The sequence below is a fragment of the Ovis aries genome, chromosome 21, assembly GCF_016772045.2.
Source record: "Ovis aries strain OAR_USU_Benz2616 breed Rambouillet chromosome 21, ARS-UI_Ramb_v3.0, whole genome shotgun sequence".
NCBI classification, from domain to species: domain Eukaryota; kingdom Metazoa; phylum Chordata; class Mammalia; order Artiodactyla; family Bovidae; genus Ovis; species Ovis aries.
This window is the reverse complement of record NC_056074.1, coordinates 41,364,831-41,386,380: the sequence shown is the minus strand read 5'-3', so window position 1 is coordinate 41,386,380 and position 21,550 is coordinate 41,364,831. Positions and strand designations below refer to the sequence as shown.

At 49.0% G+C, this 21,550-nt stretch overlaps 1 protein-coding gene across 12 annotated transcripts in view; it reads left to right on the top strand.

The window, feature by feature from the left end:
- The first annotated feature begins 12,436 nt into the window (after nt 1-12,436).
- Nucleotides 12,437-21,550, top strand: part of PC (pyruvate carboxylase) — a 101,171-nt gene continuing 92,057 nt past the window's right edge. For 4 of the 12 annotated variants that reach the window (XM_042237673.2, XM_042237676.2, XM_042237675.2 and 1 more), the window contains exons 1-3: nt 12,437-12,494; nt 12,886-13,025; nt 17,093-17,130. The gene's annotated coding sequence lies outside the window, so the exon portion shown is untranslated. Of the gene's footprint in view, nt 12,495-12,885; nt 13,026-17,092; nt 17,131-18,050; nt 18,131-21,550 lie in introns of all 12 variants that reach the window. The other 8 variants (XM_027959891.3, XM_042237678.2, XM_042237677.2 and 5 more) reach the window with 5 other exon arrangements.

Sequence of the window (21,550 nt, the reverse complement as noted above, 5' to 3'; positions counted from 1 at the left end):
TCCTTTGACAGCTAGAACAACATCTCTTTTACCTCTGTCCCCAAGACATGATAGAGTCAATGCTTGGCCTTCAGTATTGGACATTATTATGCATCTATTGCTCTGTAACTATTTACCCCCAAAATTGGTGGCTTAAAGCAGCACTCAGGTATGACCTCACTTCCTATAGGTCTGGGATCCAGGCACGGCTTAGCAGGGGCCTCTGACCCAGGGTCCTTCACAGGCTTCAGTCAGGAGGCTACAGTCACGTCCAGGTTTGATTGAGGATGGATCTACTTCTTTGTGAGTTGTTGTACTGAGGGTCTTAGTTTCTTGCTGATTGTTTTCAGTTACCGAGGACAACTCATATCATGGCAGCTGGCTTCAGTGGGAGCCAGCAAGTGAGAGGGCTAGAGATGGCAGATGGGCAGAGGTCAGATTCTTTGCAGAAATTAAATCTTGGAAATAACCTCCCATCACTTTTGCCGTATTCTGCTCCTCCAAGGCGAGTCACCAAGTCCAGTCGGTACCCCAGGGAGGGGACCCACAAGGGCATGAACACAAGGAGGCTGGGTCATTGGGGGTCATCACAGTGGCTGTGACAGCTATGTGCTTTTTTAAAAAACCGTGTATTTATTTGGCTGCGTTGGGTCTTAGTTGCGATACATGGACTCTTCCTTGAGGCACAGGGGTTTCGTCGCCCTTGGCATGTTGGATCTTACTTCCCCGACTAGGGGTCAAACTCATGTCCCTTGCATTGGAAGGCAGATTCTCAACCACCAGGAAAGTCCTGCTAGGTGCTTGGAGTGAGCAGCTTAACCTCATGCGCCTAGACTTACTCAGCTATTAAAAGGGATGCTATTTTATCTCATCAAATCTAAGAAGGTGTTGATGGAAAGGTAGCATTATCTTATACATCAGTAAGAAAGGATATCTACTGTCCATTCATTGAAGATATAGCCCCGTTTCAGAGGTTGAAGTGCGTGTGTACTGGGGTGGTGGTGCAGAATGTATGCCTTAACATGAATGAAACACAGTCTTCCCTAAGGTGGTCTGAGACTTCAATGTCTGGTGTCATTTAAGGCTGCTTACACGGAAGGCTGTAAACTGGGGCAGGCTGCCCAGTTCTTTCTTACTCCGGATCCAATGAAATTGCTCCAAACCTACACACTGTGAGCAAGATCTTGTTTTGATGATATCTAGGCCAAGGGAGCAGGGTAGAACCTCCATCCCTAGAAAAGGAGGAATTCTTCTGTACATCAAAGAAGGTACCTGAAAACAGACACCCAGTGCTGAGGGAGCACAGAAGAGAATGGGAGACCCTATCTGGTTTGGGAGAATCCCGGCAGGCTCCCTGGAGGAGATGGCATTGGAGCCCAGCCTCAAGGGCGTGGAGGACTGTTGCAGTAGATATGGGGGCAGGCTCCTGTGGGTGACCAAAGCCTGGGAACAGAAGAAAGAGTTACACTTTGGGTGGGAAAAGACTGGAAAGGCAGACTGGCTGTCGCTCTTCCTTCCAGGGCCAGGAAGAAGAATCTGACTGATCCTGAAGACAACGGGGATGGAGTGGGCCCTCCTCTGGGAGCCTTACCTCTGTGATGATGTTTTCAGATGAAATAACAAGGCTCAGAGAGGTGAAGAAACTTACCCAGTGAGACACAGTCAGCAGTGGGCCTTGAGTGCAGTGCCGCAGAGTCAGGTCAGCAAACAGAGTCCTCAGCAAATGTGTGTTCCACCCCCATCCGCCCCCACTTTTCACCCCAGTCTTCAGGCACCCTTCAGGGTGATCAGACAGAACCGTGAGCCTAGTGGTCAGTGCCACCAGAATTTTCCTTGAAAAGATGATGCCCACAAGAAACAGGGCAGGGGCTGTGGAGATATACACTTGTTGTTTGCTTGTTGTTTTAGTCGCTAAGCCATGTCCGACTCTTTTGCGACCCCATGGATTACAGCCTGCCAGGCTCCTCTGTCCATGGGATTTCCCAGACAAGAAGAATTAGAAGGAATACATTTCCTTCTCCAAGGGCATCTTCTTGACCCAGGGACCGAACTGTGACGCCTGCACTGGTAGGCAAATTCTTTACCACTGAGCCATCTGGGAAGCCCACAGATATACATATTTAATTTTAAGTGTTTGTACGTATTTCAACTGATAATATAAATTATTTCTTTGCCCAAGCAGGTCTTGTAATACAGTACATTTGAGGGGGAACTAGTTCTTTTACTTCAGAACAATGGTCTATTGTTTTGGTCTTTATTTCTCCAGAGGAAGCTGAAATGCCAGGGTGTCAGGTTCAACAAGAGATTCTGGTCAACTTAGCACTTGGAGAAATCAGAGAAAGGGAAGGATAAATGTTAGGTTGGCCAAAAAGTTCATTTGGGATTCTCCGTACCATCTTACCTAACAGTAAAAACGCTTACAAAAGCTCCCACGCTCTGAGCCAGGCATCGCCCTTAGGGCTTCGTGTATGTGGTCCTGGCAGCACTCTGAGGAATCAGGGGAGGATTAATCTCAGTTTACAGTTTTATTTATTTATTTTGTCTGTGCTGGGTCTTCATTGCTGGGTAAGCTTTTCCCTAGTTGCGGTGAGCAGGGGCTACTCTCTAGCTGCAGGGCATTTGCTCACTGCGGTGGCTTCTCTTGGTGCAGGCTCTGGAACACGTGGGCTCAGTAGCTGTGGATCCCGGGCGCTGAGCGCAGGCTGAGTGGTGGCGCACAGCCTTAGTTGCTCTGCAGTGGGGGGTCTTCCCGGATCAGGGATGGTACCTGTGTCTCCTGAATTGCCAGGTGGATTCTTTACCACTGAGCCACCAGGGAGGCTCAGTTTAGACAAAGCATGTATCAATAATTTTGCAGGGTCCCAGCGCTGGTCACACGGGTGCTCTTGCACTTTTTTTCTCCAAATATGTAGGACATGATGACTATCAGTGGTGGATCTGCCCCTTTTCCTGTCTGAGCCTGTCTCCTGGTCTGTAAAATGGAGCTGGGCGGGTCTAGCTAGGGTACCCCAAACTTCCTTTGTTAAAAAACCACCACTTGCTGAGCCCCATCACAAGCCCCTGGCATAGACAGGTCTGGGCAGTGGCCTGAAAAGCTGTCTGTACAATCAGGTTCCAGGAGATCTGTTTCTCCTGGGAAGTCTTGGAAACATTATTGCTCAAGGCCCTCCCACCTCTGAGGACTGTGATCTTAGGAGTCAAATTTCAAACCAAAGTTCTTCCTCTGAAATCTGAAGTCTAAACATTCCTGTCTTCTGTTTTATACCGAGGTGGCCAGTGGAGCAGAAAGAGCACAATCTTGGGGTCAGTGAACTGGAGGTTCAGTCCCAGCTCTGCCCCTGAATAACTCTGTGATCCAGAGAGGCATCAGTTTGTTTCTCTGAGCCTCAGTATCCACACCTGAAAAATGGGTACAGTGTACCTATTCAGGGATGGTGGGAGGTCCAGGGGAGCTATGGCTCAGAGCTAGGAGGAGGACCTTACCCTTCTCTGTCTCAACCTATGGGCAGAGCCCTTGATATGGACCTGGAGAGTTGCTAGACCTGGATCTACCTTGGCAGGTGGAAGGTCTGCCCGACTTGTAGAGACCCTATGATGGGATGGACTTGTGTCTGGGGGATTCATCACAAAAGCCTGGGTGGAGTGGCCTGGACCCCTCGAGGATGTGGGGGTGGGGAGGGGAGGGAAACTTACAAAGAAGAACAGAAGAGCTACTCCTGAACCGTCCCCAGCCCATTGAGGGTTCCCTGCTGCTTAGAAAGAAGACACGATCCAGCCTGCAGAGAAGGGTGTTCTTCAGGCAGTGAGGGGGCATGTTCACCACAGCCTAGCGCCCTACCCTGTCTTTCCATCAGTAAGAGTTTATCCTGAGATCTCACCAGCTGTGAGGCTGGGTTTCAGCTCGAACTGCTAGAATTTTATTAATAAAAAAAAAAAAGTGATTTTCTTGTGTCATCTCAGGACAGGAGATCTGGGACATCTAGGTTGTCCTTGTGAGCTCTCAGGGCAACTCTGGCTTTCTGAATAGACAACACAGAGGGGTGGGCTGTCTCTGGGTTTACAGTGACTGCTACAAGGGTTCATGGCTTAATCTGGGAGCCCCCACTGACCTGGATGCTTCTGCTTACCCAAGCCTTCTCAGTCCTTCTCTTGGCCTTCCCCAACAGCCCCTCTCAGGTTGCATTTGCTGGTGAGCTGTCCTCGCTGACCCTCTCCATGCCTTGACCCCATCATGCTGTCCCTCACCTTTGCTTGGGCCATGTGTGGAGTCCTTTTTATCAATATCTTCACCTGATAAATGCTTGGTTTATGTGTGTATGTATCTGTCTAGCTATCAACTTTGCCTCCCCCAGGAAGTCCTCCAAGCCCCCTCTCATGGAGTAAGGAGTTCTTTGGATGGGCACTCTGACCATTATCTCTAGCATAGCACCACTCTGTTCTGAAATGGAGTGCTTTGAGTTTTGTGTACCTTCACTGGTCTGGGAGCAGCCAGGGAACGGGAAAATACCTTGTTCTCACTGTATGTCTCTTGGTGCAGCTAAAATGACTGTGGAGTGAAGGAATCGCGCTATCCCCATCACCTCATTTTCCTTCCTGGCCCTGTTGACACCTCCGTCCTCCCTGTCAGCCCGTGCCTCCCTCTCTTTAACCTTCCCCTTCCCCTTAAAGTGTGGTGCTGTCTGGACTCCCCTCTCTACCTGACCCTACTCAGCCTCTGGAGATGGTCCCACTCACTCTGTAGTTTCAAACACTACAGAGCTGGGCTGATGATTTCCATTCCTTCATTTGCAAGCTATATATTAAGCATCTACAGTGTGCCAAACTCATCTTTTGTAGAAGTGATGTTCAAGTGTGAGGAGGGGATGGGAGTACCGAAGATAAAAACCAAGAACTTTCCCCAAAGTAACAGTTACTTAGGAACACTAAAGCAAGCAATTTCCTGGTGGTTCGCTGGTTAAGAATCTGCCTGCCAATGCCAGGGACATGGGTTCGATCCTTGATCCAGGAAGATCCCACATGAAGGGAGCAACTAAGCCTGTGCCCTTAGAGTCCATGCAACAAGAGAAAGCACTGCAATGAGAAACCCACGCACTGCAACTAGAGAAAGCCCCTGCGGCAATGAAGACCCAGCGCAGCCATAAATTAATAAAAAAATAAAATTTAAATTAAAAACAAACAAACACCGAAGCAGACATACTCCCAGACTAATAGAAGCCTTGAGCTGCTCTGCAGTTGCCCCGGGACCACTCCCTCCAGAGGCCTGTGCACCTCCTGGCCAGCACTCCACAGGCTGGTCTCAGCCTGTCTCTCCCACATCATCTTTCCCTGCATCTCCCAGGAACTCAGCCAAGTTCCCCAAGCTTCCTGGGCCTCAAGAATCAATTTCACAGGTTGAGGTTTGTTTAAAAAAATAAACTAAATAGATTCTTGGGTCCCACCCTGTGACTCAGAATCCAGAGAGGCCTGGGGTCCAGGAATCCCTTTTATTTTTAAAGAGCCCCAGGGGATTCTTATCACCAGGGAAGCCTGGGTAATAACTTCTCTAGGTCTCTCTGCGAGTCTCAACACTGACCCACATTAGAGCCATTTGCAGAGCTTCTAATACTAGCAATGCAAAATAGAGGATTCCATTCCCTAGAGAGGGACTTAAGTGGTGTCAACTACAGACTGGTGCTTGCCAAGGGCATTTGCCATCTGCCTCGGAGGAGACGGAATCCCATGTGGCTGCAGCTGTTGACCATCGACATGCCCTGAAAGGAGTTCAGTGTGGAGAATAAGGCACTTTGTGCTCCAGGGAAACTGGTGTAACAGGTCTTTCAGTTCAGTTCAGTTCAGTTCAGTCGCTCAGTCGTGTCTGACAATTTGTGACCCTATGGACTGTAGCATGCCAGGCTTCCCAGTCCATCACCAATTCCCTGAGCTTACTCAAACTCATGTCCATTGAGTCGGTGATGCCATCCAGCCATCTCATCCTCTGTCGTCCCCCTCTCCTCCTGCCTTCAATCTTTCCCAGCATCGGTTCAGTTCAGTTCAGTTCAGTCGCTCAGTCATGTCCGACTCATTGCAACCCCATGAATTGCAGCACGCCAGGCCTCCCTGTCTATCACCAACTCCTGGAGTTCACTCAGAGTCACATCCATCGAGTCCATGATGCCATCTAGCCATCTCATCTTCTGTCGTCTCCTTCTCCTCCTGCCCCCAATCCCTCCCAGCATCAGAGTCTTTTCCAATGAGTCAATTCTTCACATGAGGTGGCCAAAGTACTGGAGTTCCAGCTTTAGCATCATTCCTTCCAAAAGAAATCCCAGGGCTGATCTCCTTCAGAATGGACTGGTTGGATCTCCTTGCAGTCCAAGGGACTCTCAAGAGTCTTCTCCAACACCACAGTTCAAAAGCATCAATTCTTCGGCGCTCAGCCTTCTTCACAGTCCAACTCTCACATCCATACATGACCACAGGAAAAACCATAGCCTTGGCTAGATGGACCTTAGTCGGCAAAGTAATGTCTCTGCTTTTGAATATGCTATCTAGGTTGGTCATAACTTTTCTTCCAAGGAGTAAGCGTCTTTTAATTTCATGGCTGCAGTCACCATCTGCAGTGATTTTGGAGCCCCCAAAAATAAAGCCTGACACTGTTTCCACTGTTTCCCCATCTATTTCCCATGAAGTGATGGGACCGGATGCCATGATCTTCATTTCTGAATGTTGAGCTTTAAGCCAACTTTTTTACTCTCCTCTTTCACTTTCATCAAGAGGCTTTTAGTTCCTCTTCACTTTCTGCCATAAGGGTGGTGTCATCTGCATATCTAAGGTTATTGATATTTCTCCTGGCAATCTTGATTCCAGCTTGTGTTTCTTCCAGTCCAGCGTTTCTCATGATGTACTTTGCATATAAGTTAAATAAGCAGGGTGACAATATACAGCCTTGATGCACTCCTTTTCCTATTTGGAACCAGTCTGCTGTTCCATGTCCAGTTCTAACTGTTGCTTCTTGACCTGCATACAGATTTCTCAAGAGGCAAGTCAGGTGGTCTGGTATTCCCATCTCTCTCAGAATTTTCCACAGTTTATTGTGATCCACACAGTCAAAGGCTTTGGCATAGTCAATAAAGCAGAAATAGATGTTTTTCTGGAACTCTCTTGCTTTTTCCATGATCCAGCGGATGCTGGCAATTTGATCTCTGGTTCCTTTGCCTTTTCTAAAACCAGCTTGAACATCAGGAAGTTCACGGTCCACGTATTGCTGAAGCCTGGCTTGGAGAATTTTCAGCATTACTTTACTAGCATGTGAGATGAGTGCGATTGTGAGGTAGTTTGAGGATTCTTTGGCATTCAGAGTTTTTTCAAATGAGTCAGTTCTTCGAATCAGGTGGCCAAAGTACTGGAGTTTCAGCTTCAGCATCAGTACTTCCAATGAATATTCAGGATTGAGTTCCTTTAGGATGGACTGGTTTGATCTTCTTGCTGTCCAAGGGACTCTCAAGAGTTTTCTCCAACACCGCACTTCAAAAGCATCAATTCTTTGGCACTCAACTTTCTTTATAGTCCAACTCTCACATCCATACATGACTACTGGCAAAATCATAGCTTTGACTAGATGGACCTTTGTTGGCAAAGTAATGTCTCTGCTTTTTAATATGCTGTCTAGGTTGGTCATAACTTTTCTTCCAAGGAGCAAGCGTCTTAATTTCATGGCTGCAGTCACCATCTGCAGTGATTTTGGAGCCCCCCAAAATAAAGTCTGTCACTGTTTCCATTGTTTCCCCATCTATTTGCCATGAAGTGATGGAACCAGATGTCATGATCTTAGTTTTCTGAATGTTAAGTTTAATGCCAACTTTTTCACTTTCCTCTTTCACTTTCATCAAGATAGTCTTTAATTCTTCTTCGGTTTCTGCCATAAGAGTGGTGTCATCTGCATATCTGAGGTTATTGATTTCTCCCGGCAGTCTTGATTCCAGCTTGTGTTTCTTCCAGTCCAGCATTTCTTATGATGTACTCTGCATATAAGTTAAATAAGCAGTAAAGTAAAGTCGCTCAGTCGTGTCCGACTCTTTGTGACCCCATGGACTGTAGCCTATCAGGCTCCTCCATCCATGGGATTTTCCAGGCAAGAGTGCTGGAGTGGATTGCCATTTCCTTCTCCAGGATCTTCCTGACCCAGGAATTGAACCCGGGCCTCCTGCATTGCGGGCAGACGCTTTACCATCTGAGCCACCAGGGAAGCCCAAATAAGCAGGGTGACAATATACAGCCTTGACGTATTCCTCTCTGATTTGGAATCAGTCTGTTGTTCCATGTCAAGTTGTCTAACTGTTGCTTCTTGACCTCCATACAGATGTCTCAGGAGGCATGTCAGGTGGTCTGGTATTCCCATCTCTTGAAGAATTTTCCACAGTTTGTTGTGATCCACACAGTTAAAGGCTTTGGCATAGACAATAAAGCAGAAGTAGATGTTTTTCTGGTATTCTCTTGCTTTTTCGATGGTCAAGTGGATGTTGGCAATTTGATCTCTGGTTCCTCTGCCTTTTCTAAATCTAGCATGAACATCTTGAAGTTCACGGTTCATGTACTGTTGCAGCCTGGCTTGGAGAATTTTGAGCATTACTTCGCTAGCATGTGAGATGAGTGCAATTGTGTGGTAGTTTGGGCATTCTTTGGCATTGCCTTTCTTAGCGATTGGAATGAAAACTGACCTTTTCCAGTCCTTTAGCCACTGCTGAGTTTTTCAAATTTGCTGGCATATTGAGTGCAGCACCTTCACAGCATCATCTTTTAAGATTTGAAATAGCTCAACTGGAATTCCAGCACCTCCAACTAGTTTTTTTTTGTAGTGATGCTTCCTAAGGCCCACTTGACTTCACATTCCAGGATGTCTGGCTCTAGGTGACTGATCACACCATCGTGATTATCTGGGTCGTGAAGATCTTTTTTTGTATAGTTCTTCTGCGTATTCTTGCCACCTCTTCTTAGTATCTTCTTTCTGTTAGGTCCATGCCATTTCTGTCCTTTATTGAGCCCATCTTTGCATGAAATGTTCCCTTGGTATCTCTGATTTTCTTGAAGAGATCTCTAGTCTTTCCCATTCTATTATTTTCCTCTATTACTTTGCATTGATCATTGAGGAAGGCTTTCTTATCTCTCCTTGCTATTCTTTTGGAACTCTGCATTCAAATGGGTATATCTTTCCTTTTCTTCTTTGCCTTTTGCTTCTCTTCTTTTCACAGTTATTTGTAAGGCCTCCTCAGACAACCATTTTGCTTTTTTGCATTTCTTTTTCTTGGGGATAGTCTTGATCCCTGCCTCCTTGTACAATGTCACAAACCTCTGTCCCTAGTTCTTCATGCACTCTATCAGATCTAATAAACAGGTCTTTAGATAGATACTTTCAGGAAGTGATTTCATGATCCCAATCCTTGCATCTCCTCATATCTGTGTGTGTTGGTCACTCAGCTGTGTCTGACTTTTTGTAACCCCATGGACTATCGCCCACCAGAATCTTCTGTCCATGGAATTCTCCAGGCAAGAATCTGGATGGGTAGTCATTCCCCCCTCCAGGGGATCTTGCCAACCCAGGGATCAAACCAAGGTCTCCTGCATTGCAGGCAGATTCTTTACTGTCTGAGCCTGCAGGGGAGCTTACCATATCTAGAAAAGCACTAAATCCCTTCATGAAGACATCAGCTCTTCATGACAAGCAGAAAACTTTTTGTAAGATAAGTGCTTGATTGCATTGAACTCCCCATTCACCAAAATCTTAAGTTGACTAAAAAAAAAGATGTATAACTTGAGAGTTGTGAGTTAAGTTTTATTTGGGGCAAAATGAGGACTGGAGCCCAGGAGGCAGTGTCTCAGATAGCTCTGAGAGACTGCTCCGAAGCGGCAGTGGGGGAAAGTCAACATATAAGGTTTTGGTGAAGACACCATGAAGCACTCAATTTACAAAAGGTTTTTTGTTAGTCCTGAGGATCTGATGTCCTCATGAAGGGATTTAGTGCTTCTCTAGATATGAAGAGATGCAAGGATTGAGGTCATAAAATCTGTTTCTAAAAACATCCAACTATCTAAAGACCTGTCCACCAGATTCCCTGGAGCACAGAGTGCCTCACTCCACTCTGAACTCCCTCAGGGGTTATTGAAGGTCAACAGCTAGAGCAGAGTGGGGTTCAATCTCCGTAGAGGCAGATGGCAAAGGCCTTTGTTGTTCAGTTCTTGGCAGTGCTCTTGGTAAGTGCCAGTTTGTAGTTGATACTTATATATTGACCTTCCCCTACTAATTCTTTGGAGCAGTTTCTCAGAGCTGTGTGGGGTGCTGTCTTCTGGGCTGCAGTCCTCATTTTGCTCCAAATAAAACTTCACATGCAACTCTCAGTCTGTGCATCTTTTTTCGGTTGACAGTAATATCGTGCTGGTGGTTCTAAGACCTCTGAGTTGGTGGTTAATACACATAAGAACAGTCTGGGGTGGGAGGGGAGGTGGGGGTTCAGCAATCTGTGTTCCCACCAGAGCCTTGTCCCAGTTAGACTCTGTCTCTAGTATTACAGACGCCTGCACAGAGGAATGCATTTTCTAGCCACTTTGGACTTCCCACCCAGGCTTTTGGCTGGGCAGTATTCTCTATGTAGGGTAGAATACCCCTTCGGCCTCCAGGGGAACTCAGCCTGGAGGTAGGAGAGAGCCTGGATGGAGGAATGTCTTGCTTCCTAATCAGACTTCAACTAATTTATATGTCTGAGCTAACTGTCCAAAATCCATACTACCTTTGTTCACAGCAGTCCATTTTCTGAAAATGGTGCTTTCCTGGGGGCTCAGATGGTAAAGAATCTAGCCTACAAGGCAGGAAACTGGGTTCAATCCCTGGGTCGGGAAGATACCCCTGGAGAAGGGAATGGCAACCCACTCCAGTATTCTTGCTTGGAGAATTCCAGAGGAGCCTGGCAGGTCCATGGGGTTGCAACGAATCAGACACGACTGAGTAATTAACACTTTCACTTTGTTCACAGCGGTCCATATCTAGTTCTCAATTAGTTTCTTTGTTCAGACCTCCACCTGGTGGTACTGACATGAGATTCACCTGAACCTGAGTGAAGCCACCAGACTCAATTTCACAGGGACTAGCCAGCACTGAGCCCATGTTCCTGAAAACGGGGTCCATCTCTTGGTTCAGCCAAAAAATCAGAAGGAAGAATTTATTCCTTGCAGCAAGTAACGAGAACACTGGGGATTTTTCTCAGAGTGGTGTATCCCCGAACAGCAAAATTGGGGAAGTTTTAAGCTAAGGGTACATACATATTCATGAACTGGCCTGGGTCGTATATGCATGTTCATGAAGGGGCTTGAATGGAGGGGAATTCAGCATAGAATTGGGGCAAAGGTTGACAGCTTTCAGTTGATCTATTAGTTGAGCACCTGGGGTGGGGTGGGGGGAGGCGGTGAGGTGTTAAATCCTGCAAAATAGCTCAGGAAAGTGCTTTATGCTAATCTTTATCACTGAAACAAAAGTGGAAGTTTACAACTGATTTATTATCTTTGCTGTTTTTAATTCTTTTACCTGATAACAGTGTTTGCACCCTTAAGAGCATCATTGCTGAGACCTGTTCAGGGCCGCATTGTTTTTTTTTTGTTTTAATCATCTATCTTCTTTCACTGGGAGGCAGTAATTTTGGTTTGTTTTGGTCACTTCTGCATCCTCTGGTTGGCACAGAGCCCCATTTTGGAAACGTTCCGTTCAACCAAGCCTTCTAAACTCTCTAGGTCCTGAGTGGCCTCGATTTGCAGACTAGGAAACTGAGGCTCAGAGAAGGGAAGTCTCTTGTCTAAGGTCACACCAAGATTCCTCCCCATCACCATCACTCCCCACCCCGCCCACCTCAGCTGCTAAAAGACACAATCACATCAAGCCGTGTGGCACAAGCGCCATTTCCTTCCTCCTGCCCTTCGCAAACCCTTTTTGTCCGACTTCTCCTCCACCCACTAGCGCATATCTGAGTGTACCCGAACCCCGAGCCAGGTTGCTATCTGTTATGCTTGCGGCTTTGGGAGACACGTGCTACTCGAGTGAATGAATCGCATGGCCCCACCCCCGCCGACAGCCAATCACAGCCAGTCAAAGCACGGCCACTTCCGCCTATTGCGGGACAAGGCGGGGGCCTTGCGGCCCACGTGGGGCTCTGGAGACAAGGGAGTAGGCGGTGGTGTACAAGGGGCAGACTTCCCCAGCCTTGTCACCAATCAAGTGGCCCGCCGGGGACGAGGGGGGCGGGGCTAACGTGGGGCGCCAAGGCTTAAACGTGACGGGCGGGCGGGCGTAGGGAGGAGTCCTGGGCAGGGAGCGGTGAGTGACGGAGGGAGCTGTCCAATAACAGGAGGGGTTGGGCTGCCTGAGCCAATAGGAAGTCCGTAAGGCGGGACTGGGACTGCAGCAAGTTCGGTTGCGCGGAGACCGCAGCTGTTCCCTGTCAGTGGAGACAGCGGCCGTAGAGGCGGTGGCGACGACTTGCGGCGGCAGCGAGGAGGTGAGTGCCGCCGGCGCTGTGCATCTCCCGCTTCTCGCAGCGGGTCGGAGCGGGTGGGCGTGCGCCGGCGCTGCCGCGGGGGACGCTTATGTAAGGGTCGCGCGCGCCAAGGCGGCGCGGGCTCCGCGAGTGACGGCTGTAGGAGACGGCGGCGGGCGGCGCGCGACGCGGCGCGACGTGCGCCGCCCCTCCCCTCCCCCTCTGGCGGGGGACTGCCTGCGCGAGCCCTCCGCCCCGCCCTGGGACCCCTCCTCGCGGATCCCTCGGCCCACTCCTCCCGGCCCGCCCGCCGGCGAGCATCCTCCCCGCGCGGCCACCGCCCGGCCTCATCCGCCCCGCGCCCAGGGGGGCTGCTGGCGGCCTTATTCCTGCTCTCGGGCCCATTTTGCAGATGGAGAAGCTGAGGGCACGGAGCCCTCAGATGCCTCGCGCGAGGTCCCTGAGGGTTCGAACCCAGGTCTGTCAGAGTCCGGAGCCCAAGTGTCCCCCATCATACTGGAAGTTGCTCAGCTCCGAAGAAAGCCGCGGCGTGTAAGGAGAGGGTTTTCCGTGTTCCGAGTGCCTGCACTCTGCTTCCCGTAGGATCCTGCTAGTAACCCCTGGGGGACATTCTTATAATTCCACTTAGTTGCAGAGGTGAAAGCCTGGGGCGCCCAAGAGCAGTGATTAGGAGGAGGTGGGTCTGGGCTCAGTCCGTTATTTCTACAGCTTTTAGCAGTTTACGAAGTGCAGTGAGTAGCAGCTGGGCCTGGGGAAATGTCCTCCTGGGCATGCAGGCTGAAGCCCAGTCGGGGAGGACCTGCCATACAGGTTTCTCCCAGCTTGTCTTGAATTGTGTACTCTGAGTGAGTTCTTTTCACTTCTGGGGATTCCTTTCCTCATTTCACAAGTGCTGGGGCCAGGTCAGGTCCCTCGGCCCCTGGCACCTTTGAAATTCTTAAAAATCTGATTTTTAAGAGAGAAAGAGTAGGCCAGGGATCCCCATTCTTTAGCTGAGAAAACGGAGGCTCACAGAGGTGCCAATATTTGCCAGATCATAACCAGAGCCTGCCCAGTCTTTACCAAGAGGTCAGCCTTCCCCTTGCTCCCTTACCCCCTGCACCTGCAGCCTTGGCTTCCCCTCACTCTTCCCCTGCCTGTGTTGCAAACACTTGCGCTGGGATGGATGTGCTCAGCATTTCTATCTGCTCGCAGCTACGGCTTTTCTGCTTGCCCGCTCTTCATCTAAACTCGTGAACCCTTGCTCACATTCTCTGAACACTTGTCATGTTCAGAGCCCTAGACTGGGTGCTGCATGAACCAAGACCTGGGAGATGAGGTGCCCCAGACTGCCAACAAACTGGTTGGGGGAGAGGAAAAGAAACAGAACGTAAGCAGCCAGTCAGCATGCCGTAGATGTTTGTGTAGAGCGGGTGTGGGTGAGGTATGGCCCAAGGAGGACATGGAGGAGGAAGTTTTGTAGAGGCTGGCACATCAGGGTGAGAGACAGCAAGGCCAGGGAGAGGAGAACTGGACTGGCTGGGGGCTGGATGGGCATAGATTGGGGAAAGCTCCATGGAAGAGATGAATTGCAAGCCTTTTGATTTCGCTGGGGCCAGCAGTGAAGAAGCAGTGATGGATTCGAATGGCCAGGGTTTTACGATGAAGTAGAGGTGAGTTTTAAGTAACTAGAGCCTACCGGAGAAAGGCTGAGGAAGGTGGAAGGAGAATGTAGAGGAAACAGGTAGGGGTTCCAAGTAGAGTGAGATGTTCGGTTGGTCCCCGAACAGAGACCTCTGCAGGAGACGGAACAAGGCGAGGGCGCTCGCTAAGTCAGAAGTGAGGTTGGGTCTAGAGGCCCCAGGGGGCTTGGCTGGGCTCTGAGGGCCCAGAAGCAGCGGGCCTGAGCTACAGTTGGCTGTGTTTGTATCCTAATAAGAAACCTGTGAGCAGGTGTCCTTGTGAGAAGTTTCTTAGTGGCTGCTCTGCCTGTCCTGAAGGAAAGGGCTTTGTTCACTGTAGTTGCTCAATATCTGTTGTTTAAATTAGGCGGCCATTCATACTTCCCCAGTTTACCCCAAGTCCCCTCTGTGCCTTATCTCTCTCTCTCTCTACTGAAGCCTGCTCCACCACCGGCATCGCCCCTCAGAGGGGTCTGCCATGGGGCCGTGAGCCCGATGGCTCCCTCCTGCCTTTGATGCGCCTGTACAGGCGGCTTGCCTTTTCCTTTCTTTGTGGTCCGCTGCCTTGTTTTCTTCTGTCTCACTTCCAGAGCCCTGGGTGCTGTGCTAGGTGTCTGTCCTGACACTGCTCCCCGGGGCGTGGGGACTAGGGCTCTGCGGGACTGCAGACCGAGGTCTCGTTCCAAGTTGCAGCCCGATCCGGTGCTGCAAGGATGATTGTCACAAATCAGAGGATCTGGGCGGAGGGCCCGGGCAGCCCCGGGCCATCCACATCCCTTTCCAGCACCCTTCTGTGTGAGCGGGACACCTCATGCACTTCGGTGTTGCCCTTGAGGACTAGTATGGGCCGTCTCTCTGGCTGCCTCTCAGGAGCATCTTACTCTTCTGAGCGAGGCCTCTTCCCCCCGTCTGGAAAGTGTGCCTGTTCGAGGGCTAGTTTCTCTTCCGGAGACGTCCTTCATGGAAGTGGGGCGTTTTGCCTGCTCTCTTTGAAGCTTCACCTAGGCCCGCTTGACCCTGTCTTCCCTTCTGTCCTAACTGCCTCTAGTCTCAGCTCTGGAAACTTTGCCAAACTGTCAAAGGAGTGGGGCCTGATAGTGATGGATGGGAAGATGACGAAAAGAGAAAACCATGTCCTCTTACTGAAGGGAAAGGTGGGACCCCAACTCCTGGGCTTTTTCTTCCACTTGGCCCCGCAGTACCCTCTTCTGCCTCAGCTTCATCTGAGACGACTCGCTGTTGCCCCCTCCTTTGCTCTTATTCCTCGTGACCTTGTTCTCTGCAGGCCTTTTCCTCTTATCTTGTCCTGGCGAAATTACTCTTCAGACTTTTCTGCATTAAGCCTTGCTGAATCTATTGAGTTGGACCTGGGTTCTCTCTTTTAATCATAGTGATTGTAAATAGTGATTTCTTGTTATAATAAAAGCCAGCCTTTGTTGAGCTCTTACTGTGAGGCTGGGAGAGATTGGGGGCAGGAGGAGAAGGGGACAACCCAGGATGAGATGGCTGGATGGCATCACGGACTCGATGAATGTGAGTCTGAGTGAACTCCGAGAGATGGTGATGGACAGGGAGGCCTGGCGTGCTGCGATTCATGGGGTTCCAAAGAGTCGGACACAACTGAGCAACTGAACTGAACTGAACTACTATGAGGTGACAGGGACCTTGCTAAGCCCCTTTTATGTATTATTTATCACAACAACCCTACAACAAAAGTACTGTTAGCTCCTTGTTTACAGATGAGGAACTGTGGGTGCATAACTCCCCCAGAGTCACACAGCTGGCAGAGGGCGCAGCTGGGGTCTGCCGCATACTGTCAGGCTCAGGGTACCTGCTTGGGTCCCTCTTGTGTATTATCCTGTTGTTAACCTCTCTTAGCTCGCCCCCAACAACCTGCTTTTTGGCACTTGGGGAGCAGAGCCTGTGCCTTCTGGCATGGTGCCTATGCAGGGTATGTGCTCAAGAAGTATTTTAATGAATTGAATGCCCCGAACATTCATTTTCAGTCTTGACCTAATCTACCAAGGCAATTGCTTTTCTCAGAATACGGACTTAGTTCATCTGATGGTGCGTTGGCCTGTGTCTGCATATTGCTCTTTCCTGACCAGTGGTTAAAGCTGACAGGCAGGTGTGGTCATTCAAAATCAAGTGGTCAGTCTGTAAACTCCAGAAAGTGGTCAGGAGCCACTGTCTGGGCTCCCATGGGCCCAAACACAGGGTGTGTGGAGTGGGCGGGGGAGGGGTGCTGCTGTCTGCAGGAAAGGATCTGAGGACGTAGTCAGTGAAATAGGAGACGGGATAGCTTCTTCGTTTGTGGGTCAGGTTGCAGAGAGAGACAGGAACCAGGCTCAGAGAACCGGACAGGAGGCAGCACCTAAGGATTAGAGAAGGCTCTGCAGAGAAGATAGGCCTGGGGCTAGATGGAGTGGGCAGGAGGACCAGGCACTTCAGATCAAAGAAGAGAAGTTTCTAGAACTTCTTGTTCTTGTGTAGGGGGTGCCAGAAAAGAGCTTTACTTAAATGCTTCTTACTGGGCCCATTGGCTAAGGTCTGAGCATGTCCTCTGTACCAGGCGGGGTGCCAGCTCTTGGAGCATGTATGGCCTCCTCAGCAACCCTCCGACCTGGTGGAGGTGTCACTTCCATTTCACGGAGGAGGAGACAAGCCTTGAGTGGTCCTGGGAGTGGGTGGCCAAGCAGTGGAGCCCAGGCAGTTGGACGGCAGAGTGCGGGTGCTCTCAGCCCTGTGTGGCCTGGTGTTCCCCCCAACCCCGCCCGCCCCCAGGTACCCCTCCCTGAGATCAGGGGGCGGGCCTGGGGAGGTGCGGAGCCACAGCAGGTCTGCTCTGGGTTCTAAGTGTGTGCTCCTGTCTCTCCTGGGTTCTCTGGGGAGCACTTGGAGAGAAATGGGGTAACACTGTCTTCTTCTTTTATTTAGATAGTGCCTACCTCCCGAGAGCCGACAAAACACTGAGGGTAAGTCCTGTGCCTGGATCCAGGTCAGTGGGATATGCGTGGGTCGTCTCCAGGAGCAGCTGCTGTAGATTTTAGCAGCCCTGGTGTGTCAGTGATCAAGCTCAATCAATAAAAAAGGCCAAGCAGTCCGATTTTTGGAAACTATAAGCAGTCTTTGTCTGTTCCCAGCGCTCTTGGTTTTCACAAGACCGTGGTGTCGCTCCCTGCTGGCCCCAGTTGGCAGCTAGCCCGCCTCAGCAGGAGGCCCAACTTTGGAAGGGTGTGGCTTGGGAGGCCTGTCAGGGGGAAAGGGGTGTGGCTCCTCAGGACCTCAGGAAGGCCCCCTGTAGGGCCAGGCAGCCTCTGAGGAGACCCCTTCCAGTCCGTGTGGAGGGCAGGCAGCTGAGCGGAGGGACCTGGGGAGGCTGCAACCTAGCACAGGGGGTGGCTCTGTCTGTTGGCTGAAACAGCACCGGATGCGTGTCCCCAAAATGATGCAGGCAGGGGCAGTAGACTTGCCCCTCTTCCCCCGGTGGCCCTCCATGTGGCAGCATGGCCCTGGACAGCCTCCTGCTCTTGAGGTTGCCCCTCCCGCAGGAAACGCCACTGATTGCACCGACCCTGGCTCCTCTCCTCAGCCTGAATTCCGCGGGGGCGCCCCTGATGGTCTGAGAGGGCGCCCTGGCCGGGCATGGTCCTGGCTCCGTGCAGCCGCCTGCCTGCATTCAGACGCTGATATGCCTCCCCGCTCCACCCAGAGCCCGGCCAGCCGCTGCCCCTGTTTCACAGCCAGGTTCCTGGCTCAGGGACCGCATTGCCCAGAGCTCAGGCCAGTGCTCAGCGCGGGGATTCCTTAGCCCGGGGATTTTTCTCAGATGACCCTTCAAGACCCATGAGCTGTTCTCCATCCTGAGATTTTCCCATGTCCTCACATGTCCTAGGTTGTGGGCCAGCACAGTGGCTGTTTTTCACCCTGAGATGGCATTTGCTTGGGAAAGCTGGCCGAGCGTACAGGCAGACGGTATGAGTGGAAATGCCCCTGGGCCTTTGACAGACTCCACCCTCCACAAACTTCCACTGGCCTATCCTCTCTGCTCTCAGCCTCCCGTCTTGGCTGACAGAGTTGAATGTTGCCACTCTTACTGGCATCCCTGTGAGGAGAAGAGGGGCAGTTGGGTGACGGTCCCAAACCACCTCCCTTCTGAAACTGAGAAACTGGGGCCCCGAGGAAGCTAATGAGCAAAATCCAAGATTCTGACCCCTTTCCTCCCCTTCCCAACCCCTACCAGAGTGTCATGTTTTATCATGTGTCTTCCCCAAATCCATCCGTTGGAGAGGAAAGTTAGTCGCCAGGAAGGGCCTTCTTCTCCCTGATCATCTGATTTGTTCAAGCTTGCTTGGCTTCTCAGTTCCTGCATCCTTCCTGAGTCCCCAGAGCTTTGCTTAGTTACCGTAACTAAGACTCTGCCACTGAAGCTTCCTGCCCTCCCCTGTCCTCCTCTCCATCTCCTTGGTGATCCTGGAGGAAGGTGGATGTAGCTTTTTTTTTTTTTTTTTAATGCCAGAAGGCATAATTCCTGGTCATCTCAACTTGCCACATTGCTGCCATTCCTCACCCACTCATCCTGATTTGCCGGCAGGCCAGGGGGAGGGTGGGGCTGCTTCAAGTACATTTCCACCAGCTGTGTGTTGCAGTGGGGCCAGATGCCACATGCCGCAGCTCCTCTCCTTATTGACATCCTGGCTGAAAATTCCTGACAGCCTGGGGAAAATTCCACGGTCTGGCTGTGCTGAGTCATGGTTTGTCTCGGAGGAGGTGTACGTCACCTTTGCAACGCCTGTCACTGGTCAGCCCAGGGTCTGGCTGCAGTTACTACAGACTGCGATCTGTGTTGCTAATCTTTTCGATTTGCCCATCACTGTATGCTTCTCTGAGTGCTTTTTCTAACGTGCTGTTTTACCAATGCAAAATTTATTAATCTCAAATCATTCATAACAAGTAGATTCTCTATCCTGGAAAACATTCCTCTCATGAATGAGGAAACTGAGGTTTGGAGAGACTAAGTGACTTGTTGAGTTTTGGGGTGAGATTTTTTTTATCCCCTTACCCTGGATTTCTGTGTAATGCAAAGATTTTTCAGAAGTAACTTTGGTTGAAAAATTGAGTTTCAGTTTGTTTAAGTCACAGACTCAAAAATCTCATTCTTCCTTTAAGGGCCAGTCTTTTACATCTAACTTTTAAGTGTAGCCTACAAATCTTTCTGTTCTATTTGTGATTCTAGGAAATGTTCACAATCATTTTAATGATTAACACTTTAACATTTTAATGATTAATCATTTGGATTAACACTTGATCCATTTGCAATCTTAACTCATATGAAGATTTTAAATTGAGTTTATGAATTATATTCAGCTTCCTTCAGTTACTGCAGTTTTCTGATTAACAAAATCTTCCGTAGTCCTGTAAATCTAATAAACCGACTCTTAAATTTTCTTATACATTCCTATACTGTTTTATCTTCTCTTTTTTACACAGCTTGATCAAGATATTTTTAACATAAAAATTGCACGTATTTGAAGTGTACGATTTATATTTTGACATATGCATACTCTTGTGAAATCATGAGCACAGTTAAGATAGTGATTGTCCAAAAGTGTCCCTTGGTTATCCCTCCCACTCACTCTTCTCTGCTTCCCCCATCTCCAAGTAATCACTAACTGCTTTCTGTTATTATAAGTTAGTTGGCACTTTCTGGAATATTATGTAAGTGAACTCGTATCGTATATATTCCTTTTTTGTCTGGCTTCATTCACTCAGCAGAATTATTTTGAGGTTTGCCCGTGTTGCATGTATCAACAGTTCTTTCAATGGCTGAGTAATATCCCGTTAGTGGATAGCCCACGATTTGTCTGTTCACCTGTTGTTGGTCATTTAAGTTGTTTCCAGTTTTTGGCAATTTTAAATAAAGCTGCTCTGACCCGCTGTGTACAAGTCTTTGTATGGTCATATACTTCCTTTCTCTTGGGCACAGGCATAGGAGTGAAGTGGCTGTATGGTAAGTGTGTGTTTAACTTAAACTGCTGAGCCATTTTCCAAAGTGCTTGTGTCATTTTACATTCCTACCTGCAGCGAGTGAGCTGGTCCCTCCATCCTCACCAACTCTGGAGATGGTCAGTGTTTTTCATTTTAGCCATTTTAAAAGGTATGTAGTAGTATCTCATGGTGGTTTCAATTTGAATTTCTCTGGTGACTAATGATGTTGAGCATCTTTTCATATGCTTACTTGTCATCTGTTAATACTGATTTTAAACAGTAAAATTCCAACTTAAGAGAGGAAAATGTGCTACGCTACAGGGCAGGGCATTAAGTGGCAGAGGATAGTTGAAACCTAAGCCTTAAAAACAGACATTTGACATGGCAATTTCAGCTCTAAAAATGTCAGCTAAGGTATAATGGGACACGTACACAAACATACTTGGCTGTTTGGACCAGCATTTTTATGGCAAAAAGAAATGTGAAACCGGTACTTCCCTGGTGGTCCAGTGGTTAAGATACTACACTTCCAATGCAGGGGTTGCAGGTTCAAACCCTGGTTGGGGAATGAAGATCCAACCTGCCATGCAGCCAAAAAAAAAAAAATTCTTTAAGGGCTTCCCTGGTGGCTCAGAGATCAAGAATCTGCCTGCAGGTGACAAGGGACACCAGTTCAATCCCTGGTCTGGGAAGACTCCACATGCTATGGAGCAGTTAAGCCTGTGTGCCACAGCCATGGAGCCTGCCCCAGTGAGAAGCCCACCCACTGCTCCCACTAGGGAGCAGCCCTTGCCCTGCACAACTAGAGAAAGCCCGGGTGCAGCAATGGAGACCCAGCGCAGCCCATGGATGAAGGAAATAAGTAACTCTTTTAAAAAAAGTGAAGCCACTAAAATGTACATGAGAAAAGGATTGCAACATATGTAATCTTTTATTGCCTCATACAGTGCAGCTTTAAAAATAGCCCACATACCTTATCAAACTGTGGCTCTGATCTGTTCCCACAGAACGAGAGCCATGACGCTTTTACTCGAGAAAGGTAAAACAAGGTGTAAAGCACCTTAATTTTGGTTATCTGGGAATGCTAACACCTCATTTGTTCTTTGGAAATGTTATTCCAGTTTTTTTTTTCTGGATGCTGGGATTATAAAATTGTGTGTTTAAAAAATTTTGCTGTGTCTTTTAAATCAGAGTTTTGAAAAATTTAGAGCAGTGTGGCATTTATAACACTATTTGGAGGTTAAGGTCAAGTACAGAGTATTTAAGTATCAGCATTCTTTTACCCCATGTATATTTCACAAAATTGTTTAGGGGGATGAAAACCTCTTTTTAAATGCCATGTGAGATTTAGATTCCTGCAGAATGGTGTAATAAGGACTTCTGAAGGATACTCCTCTGTATAAGAAA